A 15121-nucleotide genomic window follows, 5' to 3' on the forward strand; every position below is an offset into this window, starting at 1 on the left:
CAAAATAATCTTATCCTTTTTTTAAACAATTACTATTTATTTGTTTGAAAGAGTAACAGAAAGAGAGGGAGAGACAGAAAGAGATCTTCCATTTGCTGATTCAGTCTCCAAATGCCCACAGTGACTAGGACTAAACCAAGCTGAAATCAGGAGAAAGGGATTCCATCTGGGTCTCTCACGTGGGTGGCGGGGACCTAAGTACTTGAGCCATCATCAGCGGTCTCACAGGAGCAAAAGCAGGAAGCTGGATTGGAAGCACACATAGCCAAGACGCAAACCAAGCATTGTAATACGGGGATGTGGGCATCTCCAGTGGCAGCTTAACCCACTGCACCACAAGCCTGCCCTGAATTTATCTTCTAATTCGATTTTTTCATGAACTTTTTGAAGGTAAATGATAGCCACGGTCGGGCAAATCAGTATGTCCAGCTTATGACATAATTACTGGGGGGGGGGGGGGGGGTGTGCTCATGCATGTCTCCTAAAATCTATTTCCATAGCATATTAAGCCTGATGCAATATTTTGTATTTCCAAATGTTCTCCAGGCATACTTGATGGTGCAGTTGGGTCTGGGACCCCATGACATGCTTAGTCCCCTCCTCCTGCCAGGAGACCACCTGGTGAACACAGCTGTGACCTTGCTGAGGCGGTTGGGTGTGGTAAGGGACACACACTCTCAGTCCCTACAGAGAAAGGGGCCTGCCTGAAAGTGCTGGGGTGTGCTCTGGAGTCACAGAAAGCTGGGCATTTTCAGATTAAATCCAGAGACAGACTGATATGCAGAGAGCAGACAGGAGAAACAACCACAGCCTCCTTCCAGGTAGGTGTGGGCAGGAAGAAGGTCCACTTGGGTGTTCTGTCCCTTGGAGACATGAGCCTAGGGCTTACAGCCTACTCCCTACAGTGCTGGGATCCCACATCTCGGGGGGCCTTAAAGAAGGAGGTTGGGAGCCCCATGCAGACCCTTGGCTCTCCCAGGCAAACTGCAGAGATGAGATGAGTGTGTGGAAGGGGGAGGGAAGAACAGGCGGCCAGAGAGCAACTGTGACCCTACTCCTTCACCCCACAGACCGAGTTGGGGAAAAAAACATTGCTCTCACTTCAAAACTAGAAAATGAAACTCATCCAAAAATCTCAAGAAGAAAGCTTTCTTCTCATCAGGGGTCATCATTTTCCTGGACCAGGCCCTAAATATTCAAACAGGTATGTGGGATTTTTAAAACATTTAATTGACACCTGATAATTAGACATATTCATGGGGTACACTGTAATAAATCAATACATGCACACAATGCGCAGTGAAGCAGGGAGAGAGAGAGGGTGCACATCAGATATAAAAATACAGTTACAAGGAAAGAATGCACTCAAGTGTTCTATCACACAGTAGGGCGACTGGAGCTTAGAACAATTTATACTTCAGAATAACTGAGGGAGAGAACCAATAATTCTCAAAGGTCTCCTACACACAGAAGGCCTGCAGGATGAGAAGGGATCAAATAAGGTCTCTCCTTCGGGTGGAAATCCGAGGCAGCCACTTTCTGCAGAGCCAGCCCCACCCAGTTCAGCAGGGGCCAGAGGTATGCCAGCAGCCTATGTGTACTCATAGGCACACTATATGCACGCCATGTGCAGCTGCTCAGAACCAGCCCTGGATGCTGATGCTCCCAGGATGCATCTGCACTGATGCCTGCAGTGGTTGCAGGTGGCCCCTCAACCTCAGCCTTTGTACCTACTCAATTCTGCACACGTTGGCCCAATGTCCCATTCCCAGCTCCCTCCTCTCTCCTACAGGGCTCTCCCTGTGCTAAAACCACTTTACTCTACCCATGAAGAAGAAATCGATACCCTTGAGGAGCCACTCTCAACCCATGGCTGATGAGAAGTGGACTCAAGTGGTGTCCAGCTTCTCACCTCCCTGAGCTGACTGAGCCTCCATGTGGGAACCACTCCTGAGTGTGCTACATCCTCTGCACCAGTGCCCTGGAGGCCAGGCACCTCTCAGGATGGCTTCTGGAAACAGCTTAGGGCTCTACAAGTCCAGTGAGCCCCTGTTCCTCCCAGCATGATGGAACTGCTCCCTGGCCCTCCTCGTCCTCAGCCAGCAGGCAGGGAGTGAGTCTGGGGTACCCAGCAGGTTCCCAGCAGGCATCCACCAGGAATTCCATTCCCAGGCCTCATCCACACCTCCTCAGTTCCTGATTACCTGCCTCTCCTCATTCCATCCTTGGTATGTCCAGTTGGATGGCTACTCTTGCTTTTGCTTTTCTGGACTTGGTGCTCTGAGAGTCTGCTCTTGGGGTCTTTGTGCCTTTGGTCATTTGGGGAACAATTCCAGTTCCTTTCATCCTGCTCCAGGCATGGTGCCAGGTTGTGAGGACAGCCACAAAACAGCTATTTCTGATCTACTAGTGGATTTAAATAAGAGCCTGCACAATCACAACTCACTGTGACAGTTCCTGTGATGGGGAAGCAGAGTGTCACAGGAGCCCAGGAGGGGTCCTAAGAGTTAGCCATGGAGTTACTGTGGTGGTACAGTGGTTAAGCCGCTGCATGAGACCGCCTGTATCCCCTATTGGAGTGTTGGTTTAAGTCCTGGCTACTTCACTTCCCATCCAGCTTCCTGCCAATGCACTTTGGGAGGTAACAGGTGATGACTCAAGCGCTTGAGCCCCTGCCACCCACTTGGGAGACCCAGATGGAGTTCTTGGCTCCAGGCTTCAGCATGGCCCAGCCCCAGGCATTGCAGGCATTTGAGGAGTAAAACAGTAAATGAAAGATTCTCTCTCTCTCTCTCTCTCTCTCTCTCTCTCTCTCTCTCTCTCTCTCTCCCCCCCTTTCAAGGAGATGAAAATAAAGAAGTAAACATTAAGAAAGAATTATTCAGGGAAGAGTAGGAGGGGGAGAACTGTGTTTCTGGCTCAGGGAGCAACATATACAAAAGCCAGAGGGGGCAAAACACGCTCCAGTGAACCCCACGCTATAGAGGTGGCAATAAATACAGGAGCCTGGCGATATTTAATGACAGTCTCCTCTCAGCTGAAGCTAGAATTTAAATATTTAAGCTTGCAGATGCTTCGTTCCCAAGTGAGCTCAGTTTGCTTATGGACTCCTGCCTCTGAGTGCCTCCCTCTGCGGCCCTTCATCTCTGCAGGCGATAAACACTGCCGTGTGCAGAGCCATTTAGAAGGCATGGGCCAAGGTGCAAACAGTTTAATTGAACCCTTGATGCGTGGGCTGCAGCAGATTTGAACCCTGGGGGGATCATGAGATTCCACTGAGTCATTTTCTCTAGGTAGAAGGCAGAATGCTTGAGTCAAGCAGTTATAGAACCAGCAGTGGAAACCTCACCTGATTACCAGCTCCTCCAACTAACTGCCCCACGGGTTGGCCCTGTGCAGTCACTGCCCCAAAGATAGATGGGGTGAGCAAAGAGTTTCAGAAAATAAGGCAAGGGGGTCTCACCTCATCCACCTTCCCTAACAATTCCAGCTTATCTCTTCCTTAGGTTACCTCTCCCAGCCATGGCATAAGGCCCATCCCTCAGGTGCAGGGCCTGAAAGAGATTCAAGTGGGTACTGGATCTTGAAAAGCTTGAGCAAATGGCATCTTTTCTTTTTTTTCTAAGATTTATTTTATTTATTTGAAACACAGAGTTACAGAGAAAGGTACAGACAGAGAGAGAGGTCTTCCATCCGCTGGTTCACTCCCTACATGGTCGCAACAGCCGGAGCTGTGCTGATCCAAAGCCCAGAGCCAGGAGCTTCCTCCAGGTCTCCTATGTAGGTGCAGGGATCCAAGGACTTGGGCCCTCCTCCTCTGCTTTCCCAGGTGCATTAACAGAGAGCTGGATCAGAAGTGGAGCAGCCAGGACTCGAACCAGTGCCCATATAGGATGCTGGCACTGCAGGCCGGGGCTTTAAACCAGTGTACCACAGCACCAGCCCCATCATCTCTTTATTGCCGTATCTTCTCTGAGCTTGTCAAGTGGATGGGGCTGGGGAAGGAGTAAGGGGTTTGTTTGCTTGAGGAAAATGCAAAGCATGTTCTCTTAACCTGCAGAGATGAATACCAAGAGGCTGTGAGGGTGACGGAGAAAGATGGCAGCCTTGGGCTCCTCCACATTGGCTTGGATGGAGAGAGTTTGAGTAGGCACTGAGATTTCAATGAGAACTTGACATTTTCAAAAAGGTAGAGCTTCTCTATTCTCCCCCACACCAACACACACATGGAATTCCCCAGAAACAAGGAAGGTTCATAGTCATTAACAAATTCTTTGCCATGGGCATTACCAGGAGCTCATGAGGAAGATGGGTGCAATACAGGAGCCTGGAACAAGTCCTTTGGGGTGGTGCAAGTATGCAGGTGGTGATCTGCTGCCACTGGGGTATAAACACAGCACCCTGCCTGTTTTCCAGACCTTTTCTCAGATGAGCTGCTGGATTTGGGGGAAGAAAATGCTCTTGCATCCAGAATCTTGTACCAATACAAAGGCGCGGCCGCTGCTGCTGTTGTTGCGGGTGCTGTTGCGTGAGGGACAGAACTTTCTCCCAACCAAGACCCAACACAGGTACCAAACAGAATGTAGCTTCCATGGTAGAGATACGCTGATGAGACTCCAGTCCTGAAGCTCAGCTACACAGCTCCCTTGGGCGCCTGCACCCACATGGGAGACCAGGAGGGGCACCTGGCTCCTGGCTTCGGATTGGCTCAGCACCAGCCGTAGAGGCCATATGGGGGGTGAACCAGTGGAGGGAGGACCTTTCTCTCTGTCTCTCACTCTCACTGTCTAACTCTGTCAAATAAATAAAAAATATAAATAATAAAAAAAGAAAACCAGATAGAAGGCCATTTGTAGACTTTTTTAGACATATAAAACTTGAGAAAATACATCAGCAGTAGGTCTTCACTACAAGAAATGTTTAAGGGAGTTCTTTAAATGGAAGGATTCTATTATGAAATGAAAATTTATATCTACTTAAAGAAATGAAGAGTAAAAATGGTAAAAGAATGGGTAAATATAACGGACTCTTATTTTAAATGAATTTAAAGTGGTTGGCTATATAAAGCAAAAATAACAACAAGAAATTCTGAGGTGCTGAAAATGTGTATTCATAAGATACATGGCAATAATAACAGAAGATGAGGGAAAGAAAAGAACATAGACTTATACTGTTTTAACTTTCTCACACTGTTTTGAGGTGGAATAAAAATATTTGGAGAAATACTGTGACAAAATAAAGACATATGTTGTAAAATATATAGCTACATAGTGTATTATGTTGATCAACAGCTACATAAATATAGATAAAAACACCAAGCTAATTGTAGATATAATCACATCATTAAAAATACTCAATATATCCAAAAGTAGACTTGGGGGGGGGGGGACAAAGAACAAATGAGACAAATAGAAAATAATTAGCAAAGCGATACACTTAAATGAACTATGTAAACAATTACATTATTTTTTTATAATTTGAAACTGTGAGGGGACAAAGAGGGATCCAATTTGCTGGCTTCATCCCCAGCTATCTGCAATGCCCCGAGATAAGCCAGAAGCCAGGAATTCAGTCCAGGACTCCAGCAAAGGAGGCAGGCACCGACTACTTGAGCTATGCCGTGCTGCCTCCCAAAGTGCACGTTAGCAAGAAGCTAGACTCAGAAGCACAGCTGAGACTCAGACTCAGACATCACAGTGTGGGAGGTGGGCATCCCAATCAGTGGCTGAACATCCAGGCCCAGTGCCTTCCCTTAATTATACTAAATGTAATTGTCTGAACCATATCTATTGAAAAGGAGAAATTTTAAAATTTGCATGATTTACATAAGAAATACACTTCAAATATAAAGACATAGACAGGTTCAAACTAATAGGATACAGAAAAAATTACCATACAAACACCTTAAGAAATCTAGAATGCTGGATTAACATTAGACAAGAAACAGACTTTCCAGAGTGTAGAATAAGGACTCTTACTAGGGGTAAAAGATCATTACATAATGATAACAGGGACAATGCAGCAAGGAGATATAACAATCCCACAGGTGTATGTGCCTAGCAGCATAGCTTCAAGATACACCAAACGCTCATAAAATAGAAAGGAGTATAGACAGATTCGTAACCCTATTTGGACACAATATCACTTCTCTCTCAGTAAACAACAGAACAGTAGACAGAAAAGCAGTCAAAGAAAGAGAAGACCTGTATGACACTATCAGACTAATTGAACTAATTAACCTAACTGAACTTTATAAAACTTCCATGCAACAACAGCAGAATATATATTATTTTTAAGTCCACATGAAGCAACCATCAAAAATGATCTCTTGGGGCCAGTGTTGTGGTGCACAGGGTTAGGCTGCCACCTGGGATGCCAGCATCCACATTAGAATGCCAGCATCCCACGTTAGAATGCCAGCGTCCCATATTAGAATGCCAGCATCCCATGTTAAGATGCCAGCATCCCATGTTAAGATGCCAGCATCCCATGTTAAGATGCCAGCACCCCTTGTTAGAATACCAGTTCAAGTCCTGGCTGCTCTTCTTTCACTCCAGCTTCCTGCTAATGTGCCTGAGAAGGCAGCAGAAGATGTTCTAAGTACCTGGACCCTGCCGCCCATGTGGGAGACCAAATGGAGGTCCTAGCTCCTGGTTTCAGCCTGGTCCATCACCAGCTGTTGGGGGCATCTGAGGAGTGAACCAGTAGATAGAAGCGCCCTCTCCCCCTCTCCCTTCCTCTCTCTCTGTGATTCTGTCTTTCAAATATTTATTTATTTAAAAAATAACAATGTTCTGGGCCATAAACAAATTACAGCAAAGTAAAAGAACTGAGTCCATGCAAACCATGTAGTCTATCTACAAAATCTACACTGTCACCAATAGAATTAAACTAGAAATTAATGACAAAAAGAGATTCTGAAAAACTTTAAGTATTTGAAAATTAAGCAAAGAATTGAAAATGAAGAGGGAAAAGGAGAGGGAGGGAGGAAGAGAGGGGGAAGAGAGAGGGAGGTAGGAAGAGTGAGGGAGGGTAAATTGAAGAGGAAGAGAGAGGAGAGCAAATAAAATGTGTGTGGGAGAAGGATGGAAACAGGCAGGGAGAGCGTAGCACGACCTGAAACACGAGGGTACTTCAGACACTTCGTGGGAAACGAAATTGAAAAATCAGTTTATTTTCATGCAAAAAGTTTTTAGATCCATGCATGGAAGAGGTCTTGAAAAAGTCCAGGGAAAACACCTTTGGCCGTGAAGATAAGGGTCCCAGCCTCTCCATCCGGGAACATCTGCTGTGCTTCCCAGAGCTCTGGCCAAAATCAAGCCTGCTGCTCACAGCACCGCGCTCTCAGTCTGATTCCTTCTCCTGCCCTGTCTCGTCCTGCCTGCTCCTCCTTCCTCCCTCCTGGGGTTAAACTACTTGTGTCCAAGTGCCTGTCTCAGACTCAAGACAGCATCTGTTACTGCAGGCGCAGAACCTCAGAACTGTTTGGCTTTGTCAAGAGCCACCGGGGAACAGCCACACTCTCCAGGAAGAACCATTCAATTTGGTTACTCTCAAGAGAAAAGACGAGATGCTATTTCTGGGAGAGGGAAGAGGCAGGGTGAAGACTGCCCTCACAGGGCGCAGTTACTGCTTTTGCATTTTTTCCACTGACATTCGTGCCAGAGGAGCCAAGAACATGTGGCCAGGCAGCCAACAGTCCCCGAGTTATCTAATTCCCAGGCCTCCATCACACACACACACACACACACACACGGTGAAGTGCCTAAAATGGGAAATCAAATCGCGACAAATTTATGACACATTTTGAACCTGGATTGTCCCCAGCCAGTCTTTTTCCAAGAGGAGACAGCTGGGGCCACGTGCCATGGAACCTAATGGCCCCACTGACTCAAAGCAGGCAAGGACGGTTAACCAGCCCTGCCCCGAGCAGTTCCCCACGCAGCAATGGCCGCCAAGTCTTCCTCCCCTCCTTGCCTGTCCTGACCTCTGCGGTGAGTCACCTCTGCAGCCTCTAGCGTGGCCACCAATCCATCAGAGAAAAGACAGCCTCTCCCTTTTAGGAGCAAAGCATCTTCAAAGCACTGGTTTGACTCCTGCAGTCATTCAGAGTCCATTTGGAGACGCCTGGAGGGATTCCCAAGGGAGCTGTCAGGGACGGTGTGGCGCTCTTCCACGCCTTCTACCCAAGGTCGTACCCCTACAGGGAGTCTCTGTGTGTAGATTTGGCAACAGCAAGGGCACAGAGATGAGGAAAACCCAGCTTCTTCCTCAACAAGATGTCAGTCCCCCAGGTTGAATGACAACCAACAGAACGTGAAGATGACCCTTGGGCTTTTCCAAAAACAGCTTTCTTCTAGCACCTCCTTTACAGTCTGTGGGAGTGTGTGGAGTGCTGTGGGTCGTGGAAACCGAGTGCATGAGAAACCAAGGGATATGTCCAAGGGTTCTTTAAAAAGTCCATCAGAAATATGTGCTACGGGAAAGCTAAGCGTGGATTTTTTTTTTTTTTTTTTGCATCAAAATTAACTTGTCTTTTAATTTCATGTTTACCATGAACTCTTTGAAGTACCTTTACAGGCCAGTGGGGAACGTAATGAAGATGAGAGCGTGCTCTTTTGGAGAAAGGAATCCTGGGAACGCTCTGCGTGTTCCTGGACGATCCGCACTCACAGCAGGACCTCCTTCCGAACATGAGGTGGAGCCCACACCTGCACCGCAGCTGTCAGCAGCCAGAGGTGTCTGGGCAGCAACTCACCCAGCACTCATGTGTCTGCAGAGGCTGTGGTGTCCACACTTAACCCCAGTCGCGACACTACATGAAAGGCATGGAACTCTTTTTTACTGAACAACTGAAGCTGACCCTCAGATAGATGCTCTGATTAAAGTCAGCATATGATCTAGACTCTCCCACTCCTGGCCTTAAGATACCCCCCCAAGGGCCAGCACTGTGGCATAGAGGATTAAGCCACCACCTGCAACACCAGCATCCCATATGGGTATGGGTTTGTTTCCCGTTTGCTACACTCCCAACTCAGCTCCCTGCAAATGGCCTGGGAATAGTAGCAGAGGCTGGCCAAGTGTTTGGGCCCCTGCACCCATGTGAGAGATCCAGATGAACCTCCTAGCTCCTGGTTTTGGCCTGGCCCAGCCCTGGCCATTGAGGCTATTTGGGGGATGAACCATCAAACAAAAGATCTCTCCCCTCACCTTTGTCTCTGCAACTCTGCCTTTCAAATAAATGTGTTAATTTTTAGGAAGATAACCCCCAAGGTGTCCTAAATATCTATATACATTCACCTAGGCTTCTCCATTCTTAAGAGTTTGCTCCATTGCAAGATTCTCGTCCCAGCACATTGCCATGGGGAGGTGGATTAAAGATGGTTGCAAAGCCTCCAACATTCCCCTCGCCAAAGGTGGGCTCCCTCTTCGTAAATGTGGGCTTAGTGACTCACTTGTCCAAAAGAATGTGGCAAAAATGCTGTCCTGGGAATTCTGAGGCTGGGCTGCTAAGAAGTCTCACAGCCTCGGTTGGGTCATGGGTAATTTCTGCCCTTAGGCTGCCCCAACCCACAGCCCAGCTACCATGCAGTGAGAGGCCCAGGTCACTCACCAGTGCTCTAGCGACGGCCCCAGGTAACAGCCCTCATCAGCTGCCAGCCATGGAAATGAGGCATCTTGGACACGCAGCCCTGTCAAATTTGCAGACAACTGCAACCCCAGCTACCTTCTGACTGCACCTGCGCAAGAGACCCTGGGCATAACCTGCCCAGCCAACCCACAAAAGCATGACAAATAGTGATAAATGAGTTTTAGGTCCCTGAATTTTGGTGTCATTTTTATCCAGCAAATTGATAACTAGAAGCAACTGGTGGGGACCTCATTCCCCGCCCCGCCCACAGGGAGGGGGCAGTTCCCCTTGCTGCCTCCTTTCAAAGCTGTTTACTTCTCCAGGAGGCCTGGAGAATTCTGGACAGAGCCCTCACTTTCAAACTCCTGCAGAACGCGACACCTGCCATGAGAGTCAAGGGAAGTGAGCAGACTCTCAAATGCAAGAGCTTCATGGCCCGAAGAACCTGAAGCTCAAAGAGACAGGGGCTAAGTTGGTGACAGGGCCAGGGCCAGGGCTGCCTCTCCTGGCTCCCAGCCCCGTGCTCCAGCTCCAGCACCATGCTGCCTGCCATCTGTTCTGGAACAGAGCAGGCAGAGCCTTCAACACAGGTTCTGCCAAACTTAACTCTTTTCCTAGCCAAGCTGCTCTAAGGACCACAGCACCACTGCTTGCAATATGACCTCTGAGTTAATCTGCCTCCACAAGTTCATTGCCTTGCTAAATGGCACCCTTTCTCCAAACATACATGACATCTGTTTGAGCATCTGCTGTGTGCCAAGAGATGAGTTAGCCCTACCTAGAAGGGACACAAGCATGAATAAAATAGTCACCTCCCTGAAGCTATCAACCTAGGCCAGCTCCCAGACACAGTCTGCTACAGTTGTCAGGAAGTGAGTACTGAGGCCAGTGCCACGGCTCACTAGGCTAATCCTCTGCCTGCGGCACCGGCACACCGGATTTTAGTCCTGGTTGGAGCACCGGATTCTGTCCCGGTTGCCCCTCTTCCAGTCCAGCTCTCTGCTGTGGCCCGGGAAGGCAGTGGAGGATGGCCCAAGTGCTTGGGCTCTGCACCCGCATGGGAGACCAGGAGGAAGCACCTGGCTCCTGGCTTCAGATCAGCGCAGCATGCCAGCCATGGCGGCCATTTGGGGAGTGAACCAACAGAAGGAAGACCTTTCTGTCTGTCTGTCTCTCTCTCAATAACTCTGCCTGTCAAAAGGGGAAAAAAAAAAAAAAGGAAGTGAGCACTGAACAGCATTCTCTATGAAGTGCCATGGACACGTAAATGGGCCAGTTCTGGAAGAGCAAAACAAGGCTTCACAGCCTAGCGGCTTTTGAGCTGTCTTTAATGAATAAGCCGGAATTGGGGACAGAAGGTAGATATGGAATAAGAGTCCTGGAAGAAGGAAGTAGGAGACAAAAATTTAGTGTGCTCCAAGTCTAAAGCATGTCTCAGACCTCCAAGAATCCAGATGCCATATGAGTCACAGTCAGGGTAGAGGGAGATGGAAATGAAAGACCATGGGCTTACACATCACGATAAAATCCGGAGCTGATTCTCTGGGATAAATCACCCACTGTATACCAGTAACAGGATAGACCTATTTTGTACAATAGTAACTTTGTTTTTTTAAAGATTTATTTATTTATTTGAAAGTCAGAGTTACACAGAGAGAGGAGAGGCAAAGAGAAAGAGAGAGGTCTCTCATCCGATGGTACACTCCCCACTTGACCGCAATGGCTGGAGCTGTGCCAATCTGAAGCCAGGAGCCTCCTCTGGGTCTCCCACATGGGTGCAGGGGCCCAAGGACTTAGGCCATCTTCTACTGCTTTCCCAGGCCTTAGCAGAGAGCTGGATCAGAAGAGAAGCAGCTGGGACTAGAACCAGCATCCATATGGGATGCCGGCACTTCAGTCCAGGGCTTTAACCCACTGTACCACCTTGCCGACCCCATACAACAGTAACTTTGGCAGTGGAGAGAATGCGTTACAGTCAGCTTTTACTGAGTGACAACCACTTCAAAATCACATTCTTGCACCTGTTATTTGGAAAAGTATGGCTGGCCTGGGCTGGGATCCACTGGGTTAACCTCCAGACTGAATGGAGTCCAATTCTGATCCACTTATCACTCGTCCTCCTCAGACCCAAAGCTACCTGAACACTTCTTCTCATGGCAGCAGTGAGAAACTAAAGGGAGAACCTGACTATGCGAATGCATTGCAAGCCTCTGCCTATGTCATACTGGTGAGCATTCCAACCTGCCAAGGCAAGTCACATGACCAAGTTCCCCACCCCCACCCCATCAAAGAGCTACTTACCATGAGGTCATGGCGAATGGATGGATGGCCGATTCTATTACAGAGGAGAGGAGGATTGGAATCAATTCAATCTACTGCAAGCCAGGAATAGCAGAAAGAAAGGAGACCCATGGAGAAGCTCCATGCAAAAGTAAGTCCAGGTAAGAGGAAATGAGCCTGGGAACAGAGCCAGTGGTGTGAGCAACAGCAACAGGAAGGAGACCCGACAGGAGTAGGAGAGAAAGCAAGTAGAGAAGTCCCTATAACTCCAGTTCAACATCCAACAGTAGGTGATCAGGTGCATGAGATCAGGGACCCAAAAGCAAGGTTCAAGCTTGGGGTGCAGTTACTAAGGAGTTCTAGATGGAATGTAGTCATTGAGGTCAGGCAAGGCACTTTAGTGGTCAGCTCAAAATCCATGCAGGGGCTTAAGGAAGAGAACTGGGGTAGAGGCAGCAGTGTGAGAGGTTGAGTCTAGATCCGCCCTGTACAATCTCTAGCCACGTGTGACTATTAAAATTAATTAGAGCACAGGTGAACTCAAAAGGCTTCCATAGCTTTGGCAACTCATGACAAGAGCCTAGGGTGATTACTGATGCCATAAACAAGAGTGTCAATTTGTTAAGTCAACAACAGGAGTCACTGTGCACTTACTCCTCATGTAGGATCTCTGTCCTTAATGTGCTGTACATTGTGAATTAATGCTATGACTAGTACTGAAACAGTATGTTACACTTTGTGTTTCTGTGTGGGTGCAAACTGTTGAAAGCTTTACTTAATATATGCTAAACTTATCTTCTGTATATAAAAAGAATTGAAAATGAATCTTGATGTGAATGGAAGGAGAGAGAGAGCAGGAAAGGGGAGGGTTGTGGGTGGGAGGGAAGCTATGGGGGGGTGGGGAGCCATTGTAATCCATAAGCTGTACTTTGGAAATTTATATTCATTAAATAAAAGTTAAAAAAAATTCAGGTCTCCAATTGCACCAGCCACATTCTCCAGGCTCAACAGCCTCATGCAACTAATGGCTGCCATGCCAAACAGCACAGCTATACATTTCCATCACCACAGAAAGTCCCTCTGGGGGCCGGCACCGTGGCTCACTAGGTTAATCCTCCGCCTGTGGCACCGGTATCCCATATGGGCGCCGGCTTCCAGTCCAGCTCTCTGCTGTGGCCCAGGAGGGCAGTGGAGGATGGCCCAAGTGCTTGGGTGCCTGTGTCCGCATGGGAGACCAGGAAAAGGCACCTGGCTCCTGGCTTTGGATCAGCACAGCGCCAGCCATAGCAGCCATATGGGGAGTGAGCCAACGGAAGGAAGACCTTTCTCTCTGTCTCTCTCTCACACTGTCTATAACTCTACTTGTCATATAAAAAATTAAAAAAAAAAGAAAATCCCTCTGGACAAGGCAAAATAATGACTTGAGCCATGAGCATTTAACTGAAAGAATAGCAATTGGGTGACCTACAGGACAGGTGGGGTATAAAGATTTGATTCAGAAGATAGTGTATCAGGTTTGGGCCATAGGAATGTCTACAGCAGCTTGTCAGGACTCTGTTTGTGGATCCTACCTACTCTCCTTTGCCAGGGACAGTATAGCTAAACGCCAGCATTCACTTCTGCTTCCTTCCCAAGGAGCTCGGAAAAGCAGAGTTCAGGCCAAGGATGGCCAAGCTAAATTCACATCCAGCATAAAACTTAGCTGACAACTGCACTAAGTATGCTATTGCACACTCGCTCACTTCATGTGCAATAAACACCTGATTGCTACTAGGACCTCATGCTACACAGAAAAAAAAAAAAAAAAAAAAAAAAAAAAAAAAAAAAAAAGAGGGCAGGGTTTCTGCCTTCAAAACATTTGCCATTTAAGCAAAAGGACAAGAGATAAACAAGATACTATGAGTACTACCAGAGTTAGGGAACTATGAGATCTTGGCTGAGGTCAGTCTCTGGCTGCCCTAGCCCCTTAGACATATCCTCCAGGTCCACTAAGCCATAGTTTTCTTACCAGGGTAAAATGAGAGTGTTGGTTCCCATCTGCTAGAGGAAATGTAGCACAGCAGTTCAACAAACACACTTTGGAAACACACAGCTAAGGTTCAAATCCTGGCCTCTCCACTGACCAGCTCTGGAGTCTTCAGTGAGCTTCTTAAACGCCCTGTATCAGTTTCCTCATCTGTTTGTTGTTGTTGTTGTTTTGACAGGCAGAGTGGACAGTGAGAGAGAGACAGAGAGAAAGGTCTTCCTTTTCCTTTGGTTCACCCACCAATGGCCGCTGCGGCCAGTGCACCGCGCTGATCCAAAGCCAGGAGCCAGGCGCTTCTCCCGGTCTCCCATGCAGGTGCAGGGCCCAAGCACTTGGGCCATCCTCCACTGCACTCCCGGGCCACAGCAGAGAGCTGGACTGGAAGAGGAGCAACCGGGACAGAATCCGGCACCCCAACTGGAACTAGAACCCGGGGTGCCAGCACCACAGGCGGAGGATTAGCCTAGTGAGCCACGGCGCTGGCCCATTTCCTCATCTGTAAGGTGAGAGTCATGTGGGGCACAGAAGAATCACTTGGTCCATGATAAATACTCAACAGACATCACTGCCACCCGGATTTCTATGTGAGGGAATGTGGCTGGGTACTAGGGAAAGGCTTTCTCGAAGTCAAGAGGAGACAGGAGCCTCTGAGCATTGACCAGAAACAGCCATCTAAGGCCTGCCCCCCCCACCCAAACGTCCATGCAGCAAAGGGAGTCGGCTGGGGAGTGCATCCTCCACTGGAACCTCCGCTCCTTCTGACCCTCTCTTCCTGCACAGCCTGCTTCTCTCCACACCCAGCCCGTCCACTCTCCTTTCTTTCTCACTCCTCTCCAGACCCATACACGAGTTCCTGACAGGTTCACAAATCACACCTGAGTGGCAGCTGGGCGTTGCCCAGCCTCCCAAGGGTTGGTTCCTGTGGAGCCACCCCCTTAACTAAATCCACCTCACCTGAGAGGTTCATGGTCTCCTGACGCTAAGCCTACGAGTGAGGACTGTAAGAAACGCTCACGCCCACACTCGAGGGTACGTTCCTCGGCTGTGTAGTCAGCCTTTATCAACCTGGCGTAGAAAAAGGACCTTAGATCAAAATGCAGGAAGTGTGAATCAGGTTTGGGATTTACTCAATAACAACCTACAGATGTTGTGTCATTATTGAACAGACGTTCCACGCTAATTAA

The sequence above is a fragment of the Lepus europaeus genome, chromosome 10, assembly GCF_033115175.1.
Source record: "Lepus europaeus isolate LE1 chromosome 10, mLepTim1.pri, whole genome shotgun sequence".
Taxonomy (NCBI): Eukaryota; Metazoa; Chordata; class Mammalia; order Lagomorpha; family Leporidae; genus Lepus; species Lepus europaeus.